The sequence below is a fragment of the Scylla paramamosain genome, unplaced genomic scaffold, assembly GCF_035594125.1.
Source record: "Scylla paramamosain isolate STU-SP2022 unplaced genomic scaffold, ASM3559412v1 Contig8, whole genome shotgun sequence".
Classification (NCBI taxonomy): domain Eukaryota; kingdom Metazoa; phylum Arthropoda; class Malacostraca; order Decapoda; family Portunidae; genus Scylla; species Scylla paramamosain.
This window is the reverse complement of record NW_026973673.1, coordinates 94572-105000: the sequence shown is the minus strand read 5'-3', so window position 1 is coordinate 105000 and position 10429 is coordinate 94572.

Sequence of the window (10429 nt, the reverse complement as noted above, 5' to 3'; positions counted from 1 at the left end):
ATATAGTTCAGAAGTATTATTGCTTTGTGTATTGATATTTGTAGGTTTGTTCGGGTTTACCGTTGATTTAGTGTTTTATGAAGCGTACGTTATGTTGGCTCTTCTGGCTGATCACTCCTTGCGGGAAATAGCAGATTTTCGCTTGATTTAGGAACAGAGAGAGAGAGAGAGAGAGAGAGAGAGAGAGAGAGAGGATATGGGGCGACTAGCAAACATTCCCGTCTAAGCACCGGGAGGGATGGGCGTGCTGGAATGGGTCTCCCGCGGCAGGTGTGGCTTAAACCGGACCAATGGGTAATATTGATTAATGGAGGCATTACTCCAAGTATTCCCTGCGGTACTTGAGTGTGATGAGTGTGTGGCGGCAGCGCTGGAAGTGTGATGCGTGCGGCAGTAGCGCTGTGAGTATAGCAAGCATGATGAGTGTAGGAGTGTCGAAGCAGCGCCGTGAGTGGAGGTGAGCGAGGCAGTGCTGGGATGATGGGAGTTATATTTATTAAGGTAATATTTTGAACAGCTATAAATATTGATGGATCCTATTCACATCAGTGTTTTGTTAAGGTACAGCGGCCATTAAATTCCAATTACAAAACAAATAAAAGCTGTTACAAGTATAATCCGAATGTTTATGTATTCTGACGAGGGTCTCCGGGTTCATCACAAAGAATTATGATCCTCTCGTTTGCGTTCATATTGCAAAATGAATCATTGGAGAGTTGGAAGGAAATAGGGAAATAGATAGGTAGATAGATGGATAGATAGACAAATAGATAGACAAATAAATAGGTAGATAGATAGATAGACAGAAAAATAGATAGATACATAAATAAATATATAAATAAATGCAATGAAGTACTAAGAGTGACGGTAATAGTGCTAAACATTCTTGTAATATCGATACACGGTATGATGGAAAGCAATATTTGAATCAACAAACATTTTACGAATATCTTTACTTGCTAGGCACCTGATGCCCTCCTGTAACAGTACACACCAGCTTGTCTTGTGTACGCTACACAGGCGGCCCGGAAATTACTGTCATCTTGCACCTTCCACAACGAGCGCAGTTAGGTTTGTGAAGGTCACCGGAGACACGTCATTGCTGAGGAAGGTCAGACTATAGCAGCAGGGACACTTCAACTACATCCTTTCTTTTTTAAGTATAATGATTATCCTATCTTCTCGAAACACCAAACATCTCTCTCTCTCTCTCTCTCTCTCTCTCTCTCTCTCTCTCTCTCTCTCTGCTGATCCCTACACTAGCTCCCATTGATTGGTCTTCTATTTTTAGGGGAATACTTGCGGCAAAAAATAAAGTCTACATCTTTCCACATGTCATTCGCTATATCTATAAGCCTCTCATTACGGTGAAAAATACTATGATGTTTTACTTTCAAATGCACCGCCGCCTTCATATATTAATGCCCCTGGATCAATTTTTGACTGCCGCTTTGGATTCTATCCGGGGACCGGCATCTCAGTGGGCCTTTTTTTTTTTTTTACTGGATTCTTGTTGCCCTTGGCCATTGTCCCTCCTTCATTAAAAAAAAAAAAGTATATTTTCTTCAACAATAAGGGAGGTACAGGTGGCCAGGTGGCGGGGGTGCAGCGGCCTCCTGTCGCTGGCCGAGTCTGTTTAAGATATCTGTGCTGGTGTTTTTCTTCCCACTTACCCCTTTCAGCCTCATCCATTTTCCTGCTTTCGCTTCATCGAGTTTTAGTATCAGCAAGACTATTTATTCCCTTAACGGAATCTCCTTATCTCACGTTTATGTATTCTGCATTCCGGCAAATCTAATCTTATGAGATTATTAGATTAGAACCCTTTAAAGTGTCGCCTTTACTGCTTTTAATTTTCATGTCACGTATTTTCCATCAGGGCAATTCAATTAAGTTTTCTTGCTCTATCTATTATTTTCATATATATCCATTGAGGAATTTCACTCCTTGTGTCTAATTTTCCCTGGGTTTACTGTGCCTCTCCTTGCTCTCTAACTTGATGATAATATTTCTTGTCTGTGTATCTCTAAGATGTGCAGCGACTTGTCTTCATGATTTTTTTTTCTGTAGGCCATCTTCAGCATCCTTACAGTCTGTTCTTTCTTCATTTTACCACAGCTAGAGTAATGCTGGCCTCCCTCTGGTGGCTGCACTTGTGACCCGCTCATTAGTCAGGTTCACTCTTCCTTCCATTCCTCATTTTCTTCCCCAGGGAGCACACATCTTCAACATTTGCCTCCTCTGTCTAATTATCTGTAATTGCTTCTTCTTGTTTGTCTCCCTCGTCAGCCATTTCTTTAATTTTACGTCCTCCACCTCAATATTTACCTTGTCAAAATTCTGCTGCTGTATTTCAGTATTTTTTTCTCTCTCTCCACATGTAATGCAAATGATGCTGAAAATCTTATGCCCTAAGACTCGTATCTTAATAAAGTTTTACCTTCATTCATTTAAAGGCCTTATAAGTTTTTCACGTACCTACCGTAGCCGATTATGTCTTCTCATTAGTCTTTTTACCTTTGTGTGTGTGTGTGTGTGTGTGTGTGTACGGAGACGCCATGAATGCTAAATTCGGCAGCTTCATAAAGAATCTCTAACAGATTTATTTGTAATGACATTAGTACCACAGCTTCTCTAACAAGACAGGGGACCCCTTCCACAATCAGCGTTACAAATGAAGCGAATATATTGGGGATGAAATGATTGGGACGGGAAGGTGATACAGGTGTTGTGCGTGACAAGTAATTAAGACACGGCAAGTTTAAGGGAGGAACAAGCTGCTACACACAGCACTCAGGCTCACCCAAACCTGACATTAGGACCTTCCACAGCAAGAAGGTACTCCACGTGTCATGAAGCAGCTGTTTCTTGTGGTGAGTGAAGCAGGAAGCGTGGCTTGCGTCTGCGGCGCCAACTTTATGACCAAGCACTTTGGTGAGGCTCCAGAATTATGGCTCATAAACTGATACCTTTGAAATACGGTAAATATATACTGTCTCTTTCTATAAGGAAACGTAAATCAAAGAGGTCTATGGTTATTGGAACACTACCTTCTTAATAATGCATCTCAGTGGCCACTGAATATTACTCAACTGTAAGGCAACACAAACTGAGCGCAACATTAGCACATCGACATCGACAAGAATGATGCCAAACAAATCCCTCTCCTCGTACAACCTACAGCACAAGGAAGGGGTCAAGCTGACACTTCTTCCAGTTTCAGTCAATACAGTGCACCAAAACTACTCTGCGTATGCCAAGTGGAACATGATCGCGCTCCTGTCGTAAGGATGTCGTAATAATATACAGTGCAGGATGACAACACTTTCCAGATTAGTTTTACTCGTACCACTGGCGGGAAAATGTGTTGTGTGACGTTCATCCAGAGCAGCGGCAGCGGCACACTGGACGCCTTTTTGCGCCTCACGTGGCAAATATCACAATTAAACTTCTGGTTTTCAAAATTCCACTTTAATAACTCGGCGCTGCTCGGATCTGCGTTAAAAAGGCGTGTGTAACGTGTCCAACGATGCGTGAGAGAGAGAGAGAGAGAGAGAGAGAGAGAGAGAGAGAGAGAGAGAGAGAGAGAGAGAAACTGTAGCATCGATCACGTGACTTACAACAACACGCGTTAGAACTTTGCTGCTTGTTGTCGACGAGAACGCGAGAACGAGTCTGCGGGAGGTGGAGCGGTGCTGAGGTGGGTGGTGGGGAGGGGAGGGGGGAGGAGGGGCGGAGACGTGCTCAAGTCTTGAATTAGTCTCCACATATGAATTATTCACAAACATGTAAATCATTCCATTAACCTCTTCGCTGAGTTGACTAAGTGAGGGGACGGAAGGACGTTTAAGTGTGTGTGTGTGTGTGTGTGTGTGTGTGTGTGTGTGTGTGAGAGAGAGAGAGAGAGAGAGAGAGAGAGAGAGAGAGAGAGAGAGAGAGAGAGAGAGAGAAACTTGTTATACACCACAGAATAGATAAAATAAAAAAATAAGTAAATAACTCAACCTAAACCAAACAGAGCAGGAGAAAGATGAGTTGTGGATGTACATAGTTAAATAGAGAGAAAGGAGAGAGAGAAGGAGAGTGGGAGATGAAATAAGGAATGAAAGAATCAAGGGATATAAACCCTCCAGGAGGAGGCAGTAGACACCTGCCGAAACGATAATTACTCCCAGTGAGGTCTAAAGCACTGTTCAGGGGGTGCTGTGAACTTATCATTAAACCCAGCTGTGACCTCACTGAACGTTTCCCTTTGTGTCTCACAACACAAGGGGGTAGTCACAGCCTGCCCTCTAAAGACAACTCTCTTCCTCCACACAAAACTACAAGCACCTAATAACACACACACCCTTCACTCAAAAAAATTTTAAAATCATGGCGACTCCTACACCAGCCTCGGAGTCCCCATCTGGGGAGGGGACCATAAATGTCCCCAGGTCGGACTGCCTTTCCGTCGACGACCGTAAGTGTCTTGACACCCCCCTCAACTTTTTCTTCATTAACTTCTGCAACATTCGCGGTCTAAGATCTAATTTTCAATTTGTAGAACACCACCTCTCCTCTTCTAAACCTCATCTTCTTTTCCTCACTGAAACTCAGGTGTCTGAGGCAACTGACAGTAGCCCCTTTTCTGTTCCCTCCTACTTTCTCTATCCTCATTTTCGATTCAAAGCTGGATGCTGCGTTTATGTGCGCAATGACTTAACCTGCTCTCGTGCCCACGCTCTTGAATCTTCCGAGTTTTCCACCATCTGGCTTCGACTACAGAGTCATTCTCATACTAAATTTATCTGTGCTGTATACCTCTCTCCTAACTCCTCTGACTATAAGAAATTCTTTGACTACTTAACTTCCAAAGTGGAGCACATTCTGACCCTCTTCCCTTTTGCAGAGATCTCCATTCTTGGAGACTTCAATGTTCACCACCAGCTTTGGCTTTCCTCTCCCTTCACTGACCATCCTGGTGAACTAGCCTACAACTTTGCTATCCTCCATGACCTAGAGCAATTGGTGCAACACCCTACTCGTATTCCTGACCGTCTTGGAGATACGCCCAACATTCTTGACCTTTTCCTGACCTCTAATCCTTCTGCTTATGCTGTTACCCTTTCTTCTCCGTTGGGCTCCTCCGATCACAATCTCATATCTTTATCTTGTCCTATCACTCCAATCCCTCCTCAGGATCCCCCTAAGCGAAGGTGCCTCTGGCGTTTTGCCTCTGCTAGTTGGGGGGACCTGAGGCGGTATTTTGCTGATTTTCCTTGGAATGACTACTGCTTCCGTGTCAGAGACCCGTCTTTGTGTGCTGAGCGCATAACAGAGGTGATAGTGTCTGGCATGGAGGCGTACATTCCTCACTCTTTTTCTCGTCCTAAACCTTCTAAACCTTGGTTTAACACAGCTTGTTCTCGTGCTATACATGATAGAGAGGTGGCCCACAAAAGGTACTTAAGCCTTCCTTCACCAGAATCTCATGCACTTTATATTTCTGCCCGGAACCATGCCAAGTCTGTTCTCCAACTAGCCAAAAACTCCTTCATTAACAGAAAATGTCAAAACCTTTCAAGATCTAACTCCCCTCGTGATTTCTGGCATCTAGCCAAAAATATCTCCAATAACTTTGCTTCTTCTTCTTTCCCTCCTCTACTTCAACCAGATGGCACCACTGCTATCACATCTATTTCTAAAGCTGAACTCTTTGCTCAAACCTTTGCTAAAAACTCTACCTTGGACGATTCTGGGCTTGTTCCTCCCTCTCCTCCACCCTCTGACTACTTCATGCCTCGTATTAAAATTCTTCGTAATGATGTTTTCCATGCCCTCGCTGGCCTAAACCCTCAGAAGGCTTATGGACCTGATGGGGTCCCTCCTATTGTTCTCCGAAACTGTGCCTCCGTGCTTGTACCTTGCCTAGTCAAACTCTTTCAGCTCTGTCTGTCAACATCTACCTTTCCTTCTTGCTGGAAGTTTGCCTACATTCAACCTGTTCCTAAAAAGGGTGACCGCTCTAATCCCTCAAACTACCGTCCTATTGCTTTAATTTCCTGCTTATCTAAAGTTTTTGAATCTATCCTCAACAGGAAGATTCTTAAACATCTATCACTTCACAACCTTCTATCTGATCGCCAGTATGGGTTCCGTCAAGGACGCTCTACTGGTGATCTTCTGGCTTTCCTTACTGAGTCTTGGTCATCCTCTTTTAGAGACTTTGGTGAAACTTTTGCTGTTGCCTTGGACATATCAAAAGCCTTTGATAGAGTCTGGCACAAAGCTTTGATTTCCAAACTACCCTCCTACGGTTTCTATCCTTCTCTCTGTAACTTCATCTCAAGTTTCCTTTCTGACCGTTCTATTGCTGCTGTGGTAGACGGTCACTGTTCTTCTCCTAAATCTATTAACAGTGCTGTTCCTCAGGGTTCTGTCCTGTCACCCACTCTCTTCTTATTATTCATTAATGATCTTCTAAACCAAACTTCTTGTCCTATCCACTCCTATGCTGATGATACCACCCTGCACTTTTCCACGTCTTTTCATAGACGTCCAACCCTTCAGGAGGTAAACATATCACGCAGGGAAGCCACAGAACGCCTGACTTCTGATCTTTCTCAAATTTCTGATTGGGGCAGAGCAAACTTGGTATTGTTCAATGCCTCAAAAACTCAATTCCTCCATCTATCAACTCGACACAATCTTCCAGACAACTATCCCCTCTTCTTCAATGACACTCAACTGTCCCCCTCTTCTACACTGAACATCCTCGGTCTGTCCTTTACTTATAATCTGAACTGGAAACTTCACATCTCATCTCTAGCTAAAACGGCTTCTATGAAGTTAGGTGTTCTGAGACGTCTCCGCCAGTTTTTCTCACCCCCCCAGCTGCTAACTCTGTACAAGGGCCTTATCCGTCCATGTATGGAGTATGCTTCACATGTCTGGGGGGGTTCCACTCATACTGCTGTTCTAGACAGGGTGGAATCAAAAGCTTTTCGTCTCATCAACTCCTCTCCTCTATCTGACTGTCTTCAGCCTCTCTCTCACCGCCGCAATGTTGCATCTCTTGCTGTCTTCTACCGCTATTTTCATGCTAACTGCTCTTCTGATCTTGCTAACTGCATGCCTCCCCTCCTTCCGCGGCCTCGCTGCACAAGACTTTCTTCTTTCTCTCACTCCTATTCTGTCCACCTCTCTAACGCAAGAGTTAACCAGTATTCTCAATCATTCATCCCTTTCTCTGGTAAACTCTGGAACTCCTTGCCTGCTTCTGTATTTCCACCTTCCTATGACTTGAATTCCTTCAAGAGGGAGGTTTCAAGACACTTATCCAGCTTTGACCCTTTTAGGGACTGGCATTTCAGTGGGCATTTTTTTTTATTAGATTTTTGTTGCCCTTGGCCAGTATCCTTCCTACATAAAAAAAAAAAAAAAAAAAAAAAAAAAAAAAAAAAAACAGAGCAAGAAGAAAACAGAAGTACGAGTAGTTTACAAGTGACGTCTGATGAAAATTTATATGGACTCGATGACAGCCAGGGAGGTTTAAATCTTCTTGATGCTCCCTCCCCTGGGGCCTCCCTCTCTCCCTTTCTCCCGTCCGCTCTTTCGTCTTCCTTCCATTCCTACATTTCTTGCCCATATGTAACAGAATAAAAGTAATAAAGGAAAGTGTAACAAAAAGTTTACAGAGGGATCGAGCACTGAGTAGGGAAGGTATCCACGTCGATATACGAGTATTTCTTATTGCCTGAAGGACATCGACCAGTGAGAAGTAAATCTGTTATTTTGCTACTCCCTTACAAATAAAGAGAAGAGAGTCAAGAATGGAAGTAAATTTAGTTCCGAAAGTGTCACGATAATCCTGTGTTCTTCTCTTAAGGCAGTGCAAGTCACAGCGGAAAAGAAAACGAGCAGAGTTCCTGAGTTTACTAGTGTAATGGACGTAACACTGGCATATCTTTCTTTTTTTTTTTTCGAGAGGCAAAGTTCATTTCATCATTGTCACATTCACATTCACGTATCCTTATTGACGTTCAGGATATTTCAAACCACGACTAAAAGAGTATAGGTATTAATAGGATTCCAGAGTGTGGGCATGCACTTACCAGGCTAGTCACCGCGCCTCCCACTCGATTTTTACCTCTCTCGCGTTTGATAAATAAATGGAAGGTTATTTCAGCATTTTTTTTTTTACGTGAGAATGAGACTCGGCATGGGATAAAACATAAGATTTAAGAGAAAACACTACATGCGGCTCCGGAAAGAGAGAAAGTGGAAGTAATTTGCGTTTCTGGCACGTCTGGATACGAGGTCCCTGGAGAAGTGTGGAATGAAGAGCAGAAATGAAAGAAAAGGAAAGAAAAATACATGAATAGAATAAATGAATAAGGAAAAACTGAAAATAGATCGAAAATATATGACCCTCGTACGTTAAATTATAACACAATATTGGTCACAACGAAAGTAGACCAGAGTGAGAATAATAGGCTAAATAAGTATGGAAAGTTGAATGGGAAGCAATGTATATACATCGCCTGGACTTCACGATGCGTCACGTGACTTGGTAAGGTGGTGTCCGGTTTGTGATGCGCAGTAAAAGATAAACAAAAAAAAAAATATATATATATATATATATATATATATATATATATATATATATATATATATATATATATATATATATATATATATATATATATATATATATATATATATATATATATATATATATATATATATATATATATATATATATATATATATATATATATATATATATATATATATATATATATATATATATATATATATATATATGAATACTATATAGCAATGTTCTGGCTTGGTCAGGTCAAGTTAGGTTACGGGACTTCACAGTGTTCAAGGCCAGTACCTTACACCAGGTGGGCCCCAAGACACCTGGGTTCACAGTGACTGACCAGTGGCATTTAAGTAACAAATTTACAACATTTACTCCTTTTGCTGATATTGTAAAATTAACATGTAATACTACCACTATCACCACCACCACCACCACCACCACCACCACCACCTACCACAATTCCATCACCTGCTTCTTCTCTTCGTCCGCTGGTTGTCATTCAAACTTTCACTAAGTAATAATTTTTGTCTGTGCTCAGATATTTGCATCTACGTTTGAAAAGGAAGAGCTTTGGAAGTCTGTGTGTATGAGAGAGAGAGAGAGAGAGAGAGAGAGAGAGAGAGAGAGAGAGAGAGAGAGAGAGAAACTTTAACTCCTCCTCTTCCTCCTCCGCCTCCTTGCCGTATTCACCGTTGCTGCTCTTCTCTCTCTCTCTCTCTCTCTCTCTCTCTCTCTCTCTCTCTCTCTCTCTCTCTTAGTATACGCAATGATAAGAAAACGATGAAAAAGAAAATTCCATCCAAGCAGTCCGATAAATTTACCGCAACCAAACGAGGGAAGCACGTTCAGTGTGACTATACCGCGCACACACGTAAAGAAGTGACGGTGGAAACAGTGGCAGCGCAGCAACGATGAAGTACGCGCGGTAATGAACAGCTCCGGCACTCCACTCGAGCTGCGATGCCACAGTAACCATTCTTCATATTACCTGTGTGCCTGGATCCATGAGAGTACTTTTCACAACATCATCGCCACGTGGACTCGCACACCGCTTAACATTATATTCGAAAAGCAATTAGAGGCCATGTTGCGCACTTTTCCCTGTTATTTACCTGCAGGTTGCCAATTACAGCGAGGTGCCGTGCTTGAGGCTTCGTCCCTTTGCCCGCTAGGAACACTGTCGGACCCCTTGTACTCTAAGACACCAGGGTAAGGCAAAGTATTGTTGGTCCTACGTGTCACATGGCTACACTTTTCTGTTTGGGCTCATTCATCTCAAACATCTGAAATTAATCTATAAATCCTAAACACACAGGTGAAAGTCTGATATTAAGTCTGTATCGTGCCTTATCAGGTGGTGATGGTGGCGGTGCGTCCTCTTCACCATCACCATTCTCTCCCGGCATCACTATCCTGTGCTGACGGTGGTGGAGGCATCGTCCTAAGTGGAACACGTTTCAGAGACTTTGCACAAAATATCGCAATAAGTCTGAGTTGAAAGGAGGAGGAAGAGGAGGAGGAGGAAAGAATTATTGCCCGAAAAACTTATTACACCCAATTTGTCCAATTTGCCCAAGAGTCCAGAGCGCTATGTGTCCTCCCACTGTCCTCCAAACACACACACACACACACACACACACACACACACACACACACACACACACACACAACCCTCCCCTCGTCTCGCCTCGCCAACCCTTCCTCACGGTGCTGATCTGTACGTACTCCTCTATTCCAACTTGTGGAGAAGCAAGGATAGAAAAGGAATCCGTGAAGAGATCAAAAATTTACCCGGACCAAAAATTACTGAAACAAAATTAGTACATACGCAGCCAA